This window comes from Narcine bancroftii, chromosome 1 (genome assembly GCF_036971445.1).
Source record: "Narcine bancroftii isolate sNarBan1 chromosome 1, sNarBan1.hap1, whole genome shotgun sequence".
NCBI classification, from domain to species: domain Eukaryota; kingdom Metazoa; phylum Chordata; class Chondrichthyes; order Torpediniformes; family Narcinidae; genus Narcine; species Narcine bancroftii.
The window spans coordinates 253653817-253669962 of NC_091469.1; the positions used below are offsets into that span (position 1 = coordinate 253653817).

Consider the following 16146-nt stretch of genomic DNA (forward strand, 5'->3'; position numbering starts at 1 on the left):
AATATGGTATGTGAGGAGCTGCAACTTGATGTACCTCATACAGTTGTAGCTTTCAGGGAGATGGCAAGTCTCCAAGAATTCCCACATCTCACAAGATGAATGTTCCAGTAACCCTGTTGCCATTGTGACAACAAACTCTCACTAGATTCTTGACTTCATCTCTTATTCTTCTCGTCAAAGCCTCTTGAACCAAAGCCGCAACTTCCCACTCTAATTCTGGCCCACTTACACAATGTCTTCTCCGATTATACCTCTCACCTGCTTAAACTGGCCCACTCTTGCATACTCTCACTCCAACTTTTGTTCATTTGAAAAGGAACCTTGATATCTGCTATACAATGTATAGCAAAGTTCTTACTTGCTGAAGCCAAACAGATATAGTTTAAGTCTGAAAACAGCTAAGTTGGGTTTAAGTTCTTCACAACTCTAACAGGAAAATTCTGAGGTGCGTCTTTGTTGATTGTCAGTAAGTTGTAGAGGTTGTTACCAATTGATCCACATCTGTTGTAGTCTTCCAGTGATGAAGCCAGAGATCCAGTTCCAGAGGGAGTTACAAAGGTCTGGGTTTTGAAACTTGAAGGAGGTTTTGAAGGATGAGGGTGCAGAAAGCTGAACTATAATTGATGAAAAGCAGCCTGAGGTAGATAATGCTGTTGTACAGGTGATCCACAGCTGTGGAGAGCCAGTGAGATTGAATCTGGTGTGGAATGATTATGGGCTGTTTGTAAATTGCAGTCGTTTCTTAGATATGAGTTAATTCTGGCCATGACCAACCTCTCAACGCATTTTATGACAGTAGATGTGAGTGCTACTGAGTGATACTCACTGAGGCAGGTGGGAACCTCTGACTGCAGCAGTGGGTGATTGAAGATGTCTGTGAACACTCCAGCCAGTTGGGTTGCACAGATTTTAGGCCAAACTATCTTTATTGATTTTACAATTTTGAGCCTTCTCCCCGATGGGAGGAGGGAGAAGAGAGTGGGTCCAGGATGTGATTGGTTCTTCATTATGTTGGCTACCTTTCCTAGGCAGCAAGAGATGTGGATGGAATCCATGCAGAGGAAGGAAGTTTGCATGATATTCTGAGTTGCATTCATCACCATTCCAAGGGGCAGCATGGCTAGTATAACAGTTAGCGCCACACTGTTACAGCACAGGCAACCCAGGTTTGAATTCAGCGCTCTCTGTAAGGAGGTTGTACGTTCTCCCTGTGTCCGTGTGGGTTTCCTGCAGGTGTTCTGGTTTCCTCCCACTGTTCAAAAAATGTATGGAGGTTGTCAGTCAATTGGGTGTAGTTGGGGCAGCACAGGCTCCTAGGCTGTAAGGGCCTGTTACTGTGCTATATATTTAAATTGATAAGCTGGAATTGATTCTAAATAATTTCAATTTCAGCTGATTAATAAAGTCATTTTTTAAATAATACTAATTTTGTAGGTAATAATTTCAAATACATTACCTATTTTAGCTGCAGTAAATTACTCTCTGCACATGAGCTTTATAATTGGGGAAAGGGTCTGAATCTGTAATTTAAATGCAAATTGTAAACTAACCCAACTACTCAAAGAAAAAGATTTGGAAATTGGGTGCAATAAAGTCAGTTAAACTGCAACTCATAGTTAAGTCTCCTTGTCATTAGGTGCTTTCAATCTTCCACCTGCAAAATTTATTCTTGAGATGCAGATAAAGTCTTCAAAGAACTGACTGAGGTGTTCTGAACCAAATGTGGCCACCTCCTGTGATGTAAAGTTCTCTGATTTTTTTTGCAACAGGAAGTTTGCAGGATGAAGGGTGTAATACTGCAAGTTGCCCAAAGCAGATCTCATGTGGGAGGTGTTCTTCAGCTCTCTAATCAATGCTTAAAATATCCCTCATTATCATTCCATGACTGCTAATTGATGCCTTCATTAAATATTTCATGAATTATGCAAAGAATTTCTATTCAAATAAATAGCTCTGGTGTGAAGCCTCATTCTTGCGATTACAACAGGGTTGGCCACTACAGTGCTGTGGTGTGTGAAACGGCGTTTTATTCTCAGGCCTGATTAAATGGATAGAATGTGTACAGGTGCCTCTGGGGATGGATTAAAAGAGGGGACCATTTTCTGGAAGTATTTTGAAATACAGGTAACTAATTTAATCAAGGGCATTCATATTTGTTTAGATTGTTATTGTCTATCCAGCTCGTAAGTCCTGTCCTAGCTTTTTGAAAACCCAGTCCACTATTCAGCCAGAAATGTCGAATGAATGCCATCTCACTGGCTCGACACAAAGCCCTAGAACACCTGGACAGCAAAGATGGATATATCAGGATGGTCTTTATCTTTATTGATTAATTTCGGCATTTAACACCATCATCCCCTCAAAACTGAGCAGCAAACTCCAAGACATGGGGGCTAACACCCCACGGTGTAATTGGATCCTCCAGACCACAATCACTGAAGACTGGTAAGAACTTCTCTTCCACAATCTCAATCAGTACCGGAGCACCACAGGGCTGTGTTCTTAGCCCCCTACTCTACTTACTTTACACCTACGACTGTGTGGCTCAGTACGACAATAACACCATCTACTACAATATCTCTCCAACCAAGAAGGGCAAAAAACAGTAGATACCTGGGAACTCTAGCATCTGCAAGATTCCCTCGAAGTAATCATCCTGATTTGGAAACATATTGCTTCCCCCCACCCCCCACTCTTTGCAGAGTTTAAATCCTTTAATGAGGAACACCCTGCCAAACACTGGGGGATAATCTTTACCAGAAGCACTGCAGTGGTGGAAGGGCTCTTAGGTTGGCAAATAAGTGCTGACCTCATTTATGAATGAATGAATAGAAAGAAAATATTTCAAACTCCATATTTTTGCTTGATTTTCCTAACTATTACATAACAGACAATGCCATAGCCTTGTCGCTTCACTCCATCCTGACCCACCTGGAGAACGACACCTCATATACCAAAACCACCTCGATGTTGAATACCCTGGAGGTTGGTGGAGAAGCTGTCCTTGCTGGGACTCAACACTCTTGTCTCTAACTCGATTCTGGACAGAAACCCCATAGTCTGTCCTGGTGTCGGGTGCAGAACGTTGTGCACCATCATGCTGACCACTGGTGCACCTCAGGGCTGTTCACGCTACTGACCCACGAATGCATCGCCAGATCCAGCTCCAACAGGGTCATCAACAATGATGAGTCCCACTTCGGAGAAGAGGTGGAAAATCTTGCGAAATGGTCGGTGCGAGAGTAACAACCCCTGTCTCAATGTGGACAAGATGAAGGAGATGATCATGGAATTCAGGAGGACCAGGAGCGACTACTCTCCCCTACACATCAATAACTCTGTAGTGTAGAGAATGAGGTTCCTTGGAGTTCACTTGACTAGTGACCGATCATGGTCACACAACATCTCTTTACCTGTCAGGAAGACGCAACAGTGACTACAATTCCTGAGAATACTGAAGTGGGCAAGGATACTGTTCACCATTTTGTCAACCTTCTGTAGGAGCTCTATCCAGAGTGTCCTGGCTGGCTGCATTACAGTGTGGTACAGTTGCTGCAGGGAAATAGATTGGAGCTCAATCCACAGGACCATAAGAGTGGCAGAGAGGATCACAGGACTCTCCCTTCCCCCCCCCCACCTGCCCCATCGATGTGATCTACTGAGATCATTGCCTGAAGAGGGTGCACAAAATCATTGAGGATCCCTTCCATCCTGCACATGGCAGCTTTCAGCTGCTCCCGTCGGGGAAGAGATACAGGAGCATCAGAACCAACACCACCAGGCTGAGGAACAGCTTCTTCCCACGGGCAGTGAGAATGGTGAACGACCAAAGGAACTGCTCACACTAACCATCTGAGATATTCATGAAACAATATTTATGAATATATCCTGCATATGTATTGACTGTGTGTTGTGTCTGGTTGTATGCCTGCATGTTTTGCTCTGAGGATTGGTGAATGCTGTGTTGTCAAGTGTAATTTTGTAATCAGATGACGATAAACTTGACATGACTACTATCTCTCTTGTCATTAAACATCTATTTTCACCTAAATGAATTAGATGTTTTTAAATATTAATTTTAAAATTACTTTTTTTGAATGGCACAGAGATTCATGCATAACTCTATACTGAATTGCCATTGTGGAAATAATTCAGAAATAATATTTCTTCTAATATTAAACTGATTAATAGGAAATAGTGCATGAAATATAAATGCTTAATATAAACTGAATTACAGTTGTTACTCCTTTAACTTGCTTTTGAATTTTCACAGATGATGAGTAAAATGTAGTGGAACTGAAGAAAAATTAATTGTCACATTGATAAAGCCATCACCATTCTTGTATTAAAGAGCACGAGAAAAAAATGGTCCACTTGAGTAATCCTTTGTGAATTCTTTTGAAATAAAGTGAAAACATATAAGAGCTTTGCCCTCAAACCATGGAGATTTTTTCATCTTGTAAATTAAACATGAGCAGAATCTTATTTCAATTTTTTCCTGTATATAATGATGATTTAACATTTTGTTTAATCGGGTTTATGGTTCTTATTTAACAACTATGGATGTGGTTCATCAGGAAAAATACCTCAGTCTTCTTCAGGCTGACTTCCAGGCCAAACATTTTGGCAGTTTCCGCAAAGCAGGACGTCAAGCGCTGAAGAGCTGGCTCTGAATGGGCAACTAAAGCGGCATCGTCTGCAAAGAGTAGTTCACGGACAAGTTTCTCTTGTGTCTTGGTGTGATCTTGCAGGCGCCTCAGATTGAAGAGACTGCCATCCGTGCGGTACCGGATGTAAACAGCGTCTTCATTGTTGAGGTCTTTCATGGCTTGGTTCAGCATCATGCTGAAGAAGATTGAAAAGAGGGTTGGTGCGAGAACACAGCCTTGCTTCACGCCATTGTTAATGGAGAAGGGTTCAGAGAGCTCATTGCTGTATCTGACCCGACCTTGTTGGTTTTCGTGCAGTTGGATAATCATGTTGAGGAACTTTGGGGGACATCCGATGCGCTCTAGTATTTGCCAAAGCCCTTTCCTGCTCACGGTGTCGAAGGCTTTGGTGAGGTCAACAAAGGTGATGTAGAGTCCTTTAACAATGGCGTGAAGCAAGGCTGTGTTCTCGCACCAACCCTCTTTTCAATTTTCTTCAGCATGATGCTGAACCAAGCCATGAAAGACCCCAACAATGAAGACGCTGTTTACATTCGGTACCGCACGGATGGCAGTCTCTTCAATCTGAGGCGCCTGCAAGCTCACACCAAGACACAAGAGAAACTTGTCCATGAACTACTCTTTGCAGACGATGCCGCTTTAGTTGCCCATTCAGAGCCAGCTCTTCAGCGCTTGACGTCCTGCTTTGCAGAAACTGCCAAAATGTTTGGCCTGGAAGTCAGCCTGAAGAAAACTGAGGTCCTCCATCAGCCAGCTCCCCACCATGACTACCATCCCCCCCACATCTCCATTGGGCACACAAAACTCAAAATGGTCAACCAGTTTACCTATCTCGGCTGCACCATTTCATCAGATGCAAGGATCGACAATGAGATAGACAATAGACTCGCCAAGGCAAATAGCGCCTTTGGAAGACTACACAAAAGAGTCTGGAAAAACAACCAACTGAAAAATCTCACAAAGATAAGCGTATACAGAGCCGTTGTCATACCCACACTCCTGTTCGGCTCCGCATCATGGGTCCTCTACCGGCATCACCTACAGCTCCTAGAACGCTTCCACCAGCGTTGTCTCCGCTCCATCCTCAACATTCATTGGAGCGCTTTCATCCCTAACGTCGAAGTACTCGAGATGGCAGAGGTCGACAGCATCGAGTCCACGCTGCTGAAGATCCAGCTGCGCTGGGTGGGTCACGTCTCCAGAATGGAGGACCATCGCCTTCCCAAGATCGTGTTATATGGCGAGCTCTCCACTGGCCACCGTGACAGAGGTGCACCAAAGAAAAGGTACAAGGACTGCCTAAAGAAATCTCTTGGTGCCTGCCACATTGACCACCGCCAGTGGGCTGATATCGCCTCAAACCGTGCATCTTGGCGCCTCACAGTTTGGCGGGCAGCAACCTCCTTTGAAGAAGACCGCAGAGCCCACCTCACTGACAAAAGGCAAAGGAGGAAAAACCCAACACCCAACCCCAACCAACCAATTTTCCCCTGCAACCGCTTCAACCGTGTCTGCCTGTCCCGCATCAGACTTGTCAGCCCCAAACGAGCCTGCAGCTGACGTGGACTTTTACCCCCTCCATAAATCTTCGTCCGCGAAGCCAAGCCAAAGCAAGCAAGCAAGCAAATTTTTGATGATCAATACAGCTACTTATTTCAATTTAGACTGCATGAAACAAAATAAAGTTTTAACTGTAGCTAAATTTGTAATGGATGGGATTGTCAATGTTACATACGTGGAGCCATGTATTGTATAATGCTGCTATTGCTTTCTACTTTCACCCAATATTTGTAGCTCTAACATCTTTACAGATATAAAGAGTAGTGGTGTCGCTCAATGGCTTCCTTCTACACGCACATGCTTCCTCCACCATTCATGGTCACTATTCAGCCCACATATAAAATATGTATTGAGAAAAGCCCCCAAAACTATTAGACAGTTTCTTGATAAATGCCACTGTATCCTGAAAAGATGTACAAGATGATGCAGGTGCTGTATTCTGGAAGTACAAATTGCTGGAAGAGCTCAGCCAATGGAAGCAAAGGGATAGTTAACAGTGTAGGTCAAAACCCTGAATAAGACTGAGAGGGGAGATGGCCAGTATAAAGGAGTGGGTTAGGGGCTGGTGGGCAAAGGTAGAGCCAGGTGAAGAAGGAGATGATGGTAAAATGGAGCAGAGTGAGGGAGAAGGAAGGCTGGAGTCAGCTGATGGGGATCAGTAGAGACTGATAAGGAAAGATAGAAAAAGAAACTGAGGGATCTAGATTTGGGTGCGGGGTGGGGGGGAGGAAGCGAGGAGATAGTTTGCTTTTCTCCTTGATCTTTCATAATTATTCACATCTTTGTCCTTCTCTATAATGCAATTTATATTTTTACTTGCTGTCATCCTGGTTTGTTTTCAGATCAAGTCACCCCCACTTCATTCTTTTTGCCCTTCACAGGGTGAGGTGCCCTTTGTCTGTAGCTTTACTTAATTAAAGTCTCATTCCAGGTTATCGATTCTGCTGAAGATCACATTGCTTCAGCACACTCTGTGAGCACAGATTGCACAATCCTGTTTGCTCGTAGCATTGTTTTAGTATAATTTACCATTATGCATGAATCTCCACTGTGTACCCTGCTTATACTGAGTTAATATTTCCAAGTCAGATCGACATGTCAAGTTTATTGTCATCTGATTGTACCGGTACAACCTTGTCCTTGGTAGAAAGCATGCAGGCATACAACCAGTCGTAACTCGCATACAGACAAACAATACACATACGGGACAAATATTTCATCTATAATAAATAAATATTGTTTTGTACATATGAGAGTCTCGGATGGTTATTATGAGCAGTTCCTTTGGTCGTTCGTCATTCTCAATGCCTGTGGGAAGAAGCTGTTCCTCAGCCTAGTGGTGCTGTCACTGATACTCCTGTATCTCTTCCCCAACAGGAACAGCTGAATAATCCTGTGTGCGGAGTGGAAGGGGTCCTCAGTGATTTTGCATGTCCTTTTCAGACAACAGTCCTGATAGATCACATCTTTGAGAGGGAGGGAGACTCCATTGATCCTTTCTGCTACTCTTATAGTCCTATGGATTTACCTCTGATCCATTTCTCTGCAGCAGCCATACCACATTGTGATGTAGCCAGCCAGGGTGCTCTCGATAGAGCTCCTATAGAAGGTTGACATAATGGTCACCAGTAGCCTTGTCTGCCTCAGTCTTCTCAAAAAGTAGAGTCGCTTTTGTTCCTTCCTAACAAGTGTGGAAATGTTGAGTTTCCACAATGGTCACTAGTTAAGTGAACTTCAAGGAACTTTGTGATCTCCATTCTCTCTACTACAGAGATGTTTATGCAGTCATTCCTGGTCCTCCTGAAGTCCACGATCATCTCATTAGTCTTGTCCACGTTGAGACTCCGGTTGTTACTCTTGCACCATTATACGAGATTTTCCACCTCTTCTCCGTAGTGCGACTTATCATTGTGGCTCACGAGGCCAACTACTATTGACGTGATGACACTGTTGGTTCTGAATCTGGTGATGCTGTCGTGGGTCAGCAGCGTGAACGGGAGTGGGCTGAGCACGCTGCCCTGAGGTGTGCCAGTGTTCAGCATGATGGTACTCAACGTTCTACTACTGACCCAGACAGTCTGTGGTCTTTCTTTTAGAAGTCCAGGATCCATTACAGAGAAAGGTGTTGAGTCTCAATGAGGACAGCTTCTCCTCTAACCTCTGGGGAATGATCATATGAAATGTCGATCAGCCTGGCTTATGAGGCAACATTCTCTAGGTAGACCAGGACAGAGTCAATGTCAAGACTATTGTTACACACTAATAACGCTTTTAATTATGTTTGGGACTAAAGGTTTTTGTTAACACTAATACAAGAACAGCAATGGAAAATTCACCAGACAATGGCAAATTCAAAATAATAGTTTTTTATTAATCTACTAATAACATAACATTTCTTATTTATCTCTAAATTTACGTAACTCACTTAACCCCACTTTGCGCAAATGTAGTGTGGGTGTGGGTGTGTGTGTGGGTGGGTGGGTGGGTGTGTGTGTGGGTGGGTGGGTGTGTGTGTGGGTGGGTGTTTGTGTGTGTGTAAAATTCAAAGTCCCATTCTGAAAAGTCAATCTTTAAAAGTTCGACATCATTTTAGTCTGGCTTGAAGGTCTTAAATTCTCAATTCAGAAATAATTATAAAGCACTTTAAACATTATATCTTCAGACCTCTTTAGTCAGAACTATGCTTTCCACACAAAGAATCTGCCCTCTTAAAAACATGAATGTGGCTATTTTCTTCCACAATGAATTCACAAACCTAAACAAATGTGGTTATCTTCTTTCACAATGAAATCACAAGCCAGACAAGGGTTAAAGGAAGTGGCCAAACACAAGAATCGACCCAGTAGAATCCTGTCTTCTTTTCCAAAGAGGCAGCAAAGTGGCCTTCATTAATTCAAAAGCCACCGATTCTGTGTTCCCCTTTTCCCAGGAGTAATACACAACAAACAGCACCAATTCTGGTTTCTGTGACTCAACCCTGTGTTCAACCTCTGCATGTTACAGGGTTTTGACTTCTGTGAACTCCAAGCTAAACAGTTCAAAAACTGAAAACAAAATGTCTGAATTTGCTAATATATTTCTCCAAATCATGTGACTGTTACATCATCACTGAGGTGAGTCCCAATTCTTGGAAACCACATGACCATCAGTTTTATTTCTACCAAAATTCTGTTCCTTTTTCAAAACCATTCCATGTCCATAACAGCCTCTGAGCTCCTCTCTGTTCAAGAGGTTTAAGTTGCTTCAATTAAAAACAGATAGCTTCCTCTGCAGTTCTTGAATAATTAAGATCCATTAGCTCTGTCTGTCTGTCCAAGATGTGGACTCCAAGAATAAACTCTCTTCTCTGAAAGCAGTGATTCTCTATAAATGTACAATGACCTGTGTGTGACCCTGTACCAACCCACAGCTAACTACTAAGAATACAGATACAATATTTTAACTCTATAATTTAGTTTACTAAGACATTTTTATAAAAGAAGTGTAGTTTAACATTAAATTAAAGTTTAACACAAATCCGTTACGCTGTAGCATTGTCTGTATAATGGGTTTTCTATCGGTGAATTGAAATGGGTCCAGCATGTCTGGGAGGTGTGCTTTGATGCGCTCAATCACAAGATGCTTGAAGTGTTCCATAATGGTGGAGGTCACTGCCTCAGGACAGTAGTCATTGAGGCCTGTTATTGTCACCCTCTTGGGTACTGGGATGATGGTGGCTGTCTTGAACACAGCTCAAATGTTGGACTGCTGCAGTGAGTTGTTGCATATGTCAGTGAAGACCTCTGTCAATTGGTCCTTCAGTACCCGACCAGGTACGCTGTCTGGTCCCACTGTTTGTGTGGGTTCACCTTGGATAGGATTCTCCTCACCTCAGCCACGGCTGTACGGGGGGCTTGTTCATCTGGAGGACATGTTCTTTCGTCAAACCGTGCATAGATGTTCAGTCTGTCCGGAATTGAGACATCATTGTCATTTACTCATTGTACATGTAGTTACATTAACAATTTTTTTGAACACTTACATATTACATCACTCAGAATACATTTGAATAAGCTTGTACCTTAAAATGTTATACTAGTTTATGCCACGTCTTGAAAAGTGGCATGATAGATAATACATTTTGTGTAACACACTGGATTTCTTAGGTACAATAATGTCTTACATTGTTTTATTTTCTTCAGTATGTGTGCTTGGCTGGTACTTTGAGTTATTTTTAAGTTGAGGGTTTTTTTAAAAATCTCCTGTTTCTTCCTCTTGCCCAAATGGCGAGCACTGCGGCTCATAATATGTTTGGCATTTAAACTTTACACCTACGACTGTGTGGCTCAGTACAACAATAACACCATCTCTATTTGATGGCGCATTCTTCAAATCGCATGCTGTAGCTGTTCCTGCTGGTGCTGTGAAGCCCAGTTAGAATTCAGGCTAACGATCACTCCATCTGTCACAGGCACAGACACGTAAATGCGGGAGATTAAGGAAGTGAGTTTTAGCAGGAAATACCAGGGCCTTCACAGAGTGTGGCAGGATTTATGTGGGAATTCATGAGCATTGACTTGTTCTAAATCCTTCCTCAGCTGTGAAAAAGCAGAGTGCCATCTTATCGAATCAAATTGCTATTTAAGTTGGACTGGCCCATTTAGCAACTCGAAGGTGCCCAAATCACAGGATGTGGGAGAAAAATGTGGAGGAAGCCTCCAACCACTTCATGTTGCACAGGCAGGCTTCTTCAGCCTGCATCCTCCAGAACAAGGTCACTGTGGTAGATGCCATGAGATCTAGTCCTTAACAGATTAGCTACCTATATCTCGGCGCATAAGTCGTTGTGATACCCAAAAAAATCTCTCAAAAAAAAGGGAGGTCGACTTGTATGCTAGATTTACTTTTGAGACCTTGCGTTCAGCTCAAAATCCAATCCGCGCTGATCTGGCATACAAGACAACCCTTGAAAAACCGATTCGGCATATAAATGGACCCATGAAAAACCGATTAGGCTTATAAGTCGACCCTTGAAATACCAAAAAAAACCCCGACTGTGACAGATTTTCACTGAGATTTTTATTGAAAACAGCACATTTAGAAGCCTTCAAAATCATTCTCATTATCATCATCTGAAGCAAAGATGGTCACAAGCACATCCATACTCTCACTGCTTAAACAGTCATCATGTGGGTCCCAGACTGTATTTGATGAGGTGGTTTCAGCTTCGTCATCAGTGTCCCACAATAAATTATCTTCCGTGCCATCAATTTAACAAGAAATACTGCATTTTTTAAAGATTTAATCACAGTCTCTACTTTAACTTTGTCCCATGCCTCGAGCACAAAGTTACACAGCACACCAAGTGATGCAGTATGCATTGCCCTGCCTTTTGTAAACACTTTTCAGCACTTGACCCTTCGCGCACATGGTCTTTGAATGGCTTGTTCAAGCAGACATCAAGAGGTTGCAATATAGACGTCAAACCACCCGGGATAACCGCTGTGCAAGTATTATGTAGTGCTAATCTACTTTTAATGTTCTCAGTTAAGTGGCTACGAAACATATCCTAGTCCAGCAAACTCCGTTGTTTGCGTAAAACCCCTGGCCGCCTGCTCCACATATTGTCTATCCATAGTTTTACACTATTTTCATCCATTTATCCTTTTTCATGAAAATGTACAAAAATACCTGCAGGGAATTTCATTTCTCGTTTAATTTTGCATTTGAAAATTACCATGGGTCTTAGCTTTGTGCTGTTGGCAATGCATGATAACCCCATGATAAACTTGGCCCTTTCATGGCCTGTGTACTTCTGGTTTGCCTAATTTTAACACCTTTCCATTGCCTATCATATTGAAATTCATGGGGGTTTCGTCCCTGTTTCCAATATTTGCCAATGCAAACTGGTGTTTCTGCTGGTTTCGTATGATAAACTGATGAAAACTTACAACTTTATGATCAAGATCTTTTGGTAGTTTATGTGCAATTTTTTTGTTTTTTGGGGTAATACTAGATTTTTCCTGTTCATTAAACTATTGCACCAGGCTACTGTAGCCTCAATCATCATTGTGTTTAAGGTGCAACTTGACCCACTGCAGTGCAAATGCTCTTATTTTATTTCTGGTGACTATGTACCAATCTTTCCTCTGTTCATGTACCCATTCTGCAATGTGATTTTCCAACTCTGGCCAGTAAGTGATTCCTTTTTTCAATGAACATTGCCATTATGGTAATTTTCTTGAAGTCTCTTCTTTCTTCCTCTAATCTCTTACCAACTTTTAATATACATCAAATTTTCTCGCAGCAGCTCAATTGTTGGTTTTCTTGGCCATTTCTATCACTTTCAACTTAAAACTCACTTCATTCTTTCGTTGTATTGATGGACCCGCCATGATAGCAATCATCTCCAGTCAATGCCCAGCAGATCAATCCACGCGATTTTTGAGGGTTGACTTATACGCTGGTCAATGGGCCAACTTCAGCATCCAGTAAATTGGGGTTGAGTTGTGTGCCGGATATACCATAAAGTGAGGCTGTAAAATGGGGGTCGACTTGTACTCCAGTCAACTTGTACGCTGAAATACACGTTATTTATTAAGCTGCTTCATCACCAGAACTCGCCAACAAATACCAAGATCTGGCCTGGCTGGCTGTGAGAGGAGTCCTCAGGTCAGCTCCTTTGTATGCCAATGGAATATCACCCATTCTTTGCAGTCTGTGAATTTGATATGAATGTACGGAGAGGATGTAAGGGTCCTTGTTACAGTTCATCTCCAGCACCAGTGTAACTAAAGACTTTAGCAGCTGTTGCCAGGGATGAATGCAGAGACAGACAACCAGTGCTGCTAGAAGATCATCCACTCGGCAAAAGACGTTATATGGTCTGCCCGAAACCTGCTGGTCAACCAGCACAGTGAGATGTCAGTGAGGGAATGCTGCCAACTGGCACATGGCAGGCTCCAGGAATATGAGCTGAGGGGCACACTGAGGCTTGGCATATCTAATGCAAAAGCTCTGTGGGGATGGACTACCGTCTAGAGTCCTTCTGCGACTGGGAATTGAAGGGCAAGATTGGTGAGGAAGCCCCTCAAATAGCACTGTTTTGTGAGTATAAGAATGTAGTGCTACAGTTAAGCACTGTAAGTAAATTGCTTTTGTAAATTCTCTCTCAAATCTAAAGAACAGACATTTCAATATTTTTGGCAGAAACAAATTTAACTGCTTATTGCCAGGTTTATCTTGACCACAAGCATTATATTAGGCTCACTTCTCCATTATTGGAACTGAACATAATTTTCTCAGATGATCTCAGAAGCCACAGATAGTCTCCTTGCATAAAACTGCAAAACTGTCTAACATCCATTTCTCCTCTGCCTTTGTCTCAGGTGTACATCTAAAATGAGCTTTATCTCCCTCTGGAACACTTCAATGCCTCAAACTGGACACACAGTTCAACTGATACAAGATGGTGGTGGAGAATAAATTACATAGAGTTATATAAGTTAAGACTGGTTTTTGTCTTTGGTTTCTGTCACAAACTTATCTCCCTGAGCACCCAGAACCAGCTTGAACTTCTCTCTTCTCTTTGGCTTGGCTTCACGGACGAAGATTTATGGAGGGGGTAAATGTCCACGTCAGCTGCAGGCTCATTTGTGGCTGACAAGTCTGATGCGGGACAGGCAGACACGGTTGAAGCGGTTGCAGGGGAAAATTGGTTGGTTGGGGTTGGGTGTTGGGTTTTTCCTCCTTTGCCTTTTGTCAGTGAGGTGGGCTCTGCGGTCTTCTTCAAAGGAGGTTGCTGCCCGCCAAACTGTGAGGCGCCAAGATGCACGGTTTGAGGCGATATCAGCCCACTGGCGGTGGTCAATGTGGCAGGCACCAAGAGATTTCTTTAGGCAGTCCTTGTACCTTTTCTTTGGTGCACCTCTGTCACGGTGGCCAGTGGAGAGCTCGCCATATAACACGATCTTGGGAAGGCGATGGTCCTCCATTCTGGAGACGTGACCCACCCAGCGCAGCTGGATCTTCAGCAGCGTGGACTCGATGCTGTCGACCTCTGCCATCTCGAGTACTTCGACGTTAGGGATGAAAGCGCTCCAATGAATGTTGAGGATGGAGCGGAGACAACGCTGGTGGAAGCGTTCTAGGAGCCGTAGGTGATGCCGGTAGAGGACCCATGATTCGGAGCCGAACAGGAGTGTGGGTATGACAATGGCTCTGTATACGCTTATCTTTGTGAGGTTTTTCAGTTGGTTGTTTTTCCAGACTCTTTTGTGTAGTCTTCCAAAGGCGCTATTTGCCTTGGCGAGTCTGTTGTCTATCTCATTGTCGATCCTTGCATCTGATGAAATGGTGCAGCCGAGATAGGTAAACTGGTTGACCGTTTTGAGTTTTGTGTGCCCGATGGAGATGTAGTCATGGTGGGGAGCTGGCTGATAGAGGACCTCAGTTTTCTTCAGGCTGACTTCCAGGCCAAACATTTTGGCAGTTTCCGCAAAACAGGACGTCAAGCGCTGAAGAGCTGGCTCTGAATGGGCAACTAAAGCGGCATCGTCTGCAAAGAGTAGTTTACGGACAAGTTTCTCTTGTGTCTTGGTGTGAGCTTGCAGGCGCCTCAGATTGAAGATACTGCCATCCGTGCGGTACCGGATGTAAACAGCGTCTTCATTGTTGAGGTCTTTCATGGCTTGGTTCAGCATCATGCTAAAGAAGATTGAAAAGAGGGTTGGTGCGAGAACACAGCCTTGCTTCACGCCATTGTTAATGGAGAAGGGTTCAGAGAGCTCATTGCTGTATCTGACCCGACCTTGTTGGTTTTCTTCTACACAAACATCTACACAAAGTTAAAACACACTGATGGAGAAACTCGGTGTACTTTATATAGCAAAGGTACATTACCAATGTTTTGGGCTTGAACCCTTTATCAATATAATGTATCTTTATCTTTGCTGTATAAAGTTCACTGTTTGACCTGCTGAGTTTCTCTAGCATTGTGCTTTTACTTCAACTACCGTGTCTGCAGCATTTCGTGTTTTACCCCTTGAAGTTCAACACAAGGTTTGTGTTTGATGCTTAAAACGTGCTTGAATTTGTTACTTTGGACTGCTTTCCTTCTCCCAGTCTGCCTCCAAGTCTCCAGAAGATGGTCTACATCCAAACTCTACTGTTTATTTTAACTCGTTCCCAATAGCTGTGGTAACTCTTGCTAACCACACTGACTTCCACTTTGATGTCACAGTTTTAAAATCTTGATCTTTGCAAGCGTAGAGGGCAGCGAGGTTAGCATAATGGTTTGCGAAATGATATTACAGTACCCACGACCTGGATTTCAATCCAGTGCTGTTTTGTTTTTACATTCACCCCGTGAACCCTGTGGGTTTCATCTGGGTGCTCTGATTTCTTCCTGCCCTCCAAAAACATATGGGGTTTGTAGATTAATTGGTGTACTTGGACGACATGGGCTTCTGGGTTAGAAGGCCCTGCTACTGTGCTGTGCTTCTGATTTTATAAAATAAAAACAAGTATTTCCAGTAGCATGACATACTAATCCAGCCCATTGCCTTCAAAGTCAGTATATCTTCAACATCTAGCTCTACTAGCTATCTCGGTCTCTCTTGCTGTGAACTTTCAGCCTTTACGAACTTATTTTTAATCATTGCAGTATTGGAGTCCAGACTTCTAGCTTCATAGTCTCTAAGCTCTGCACCTTTCCATCATTTCATGGACAATTCTTGAAACCCTGACCATTAGTCATCTGACAAGATACCTCTTCAGTGTCGAGGTTTTTTTCTTAAGATTAAATGCTACATTCTGGCCATTGAAACCCATGCCACCTAATTACTCTCAATGAACTTACCAAACCCCGTATGTTTTGGAGAATAGGAGGAAAGCCGAGCACTTTAAGAAAACTCATGCGGTCACAGGGAGAATGTTC

General features: G+C 43.0%; 1 protein-coding gene across 6 annotated transcripts in view; it reads left to right on the forward strand.

Moving 5' to 3' along the window:
- The window catches only part of pdhx (pyruvate dehydrogenase complex component X), a 236418-nt gene that overhangs the window by 67082 nt on the left and 153190 nt on the right, over positions 1-16146 (forward strand). The window lies entirely within an intron of this gene.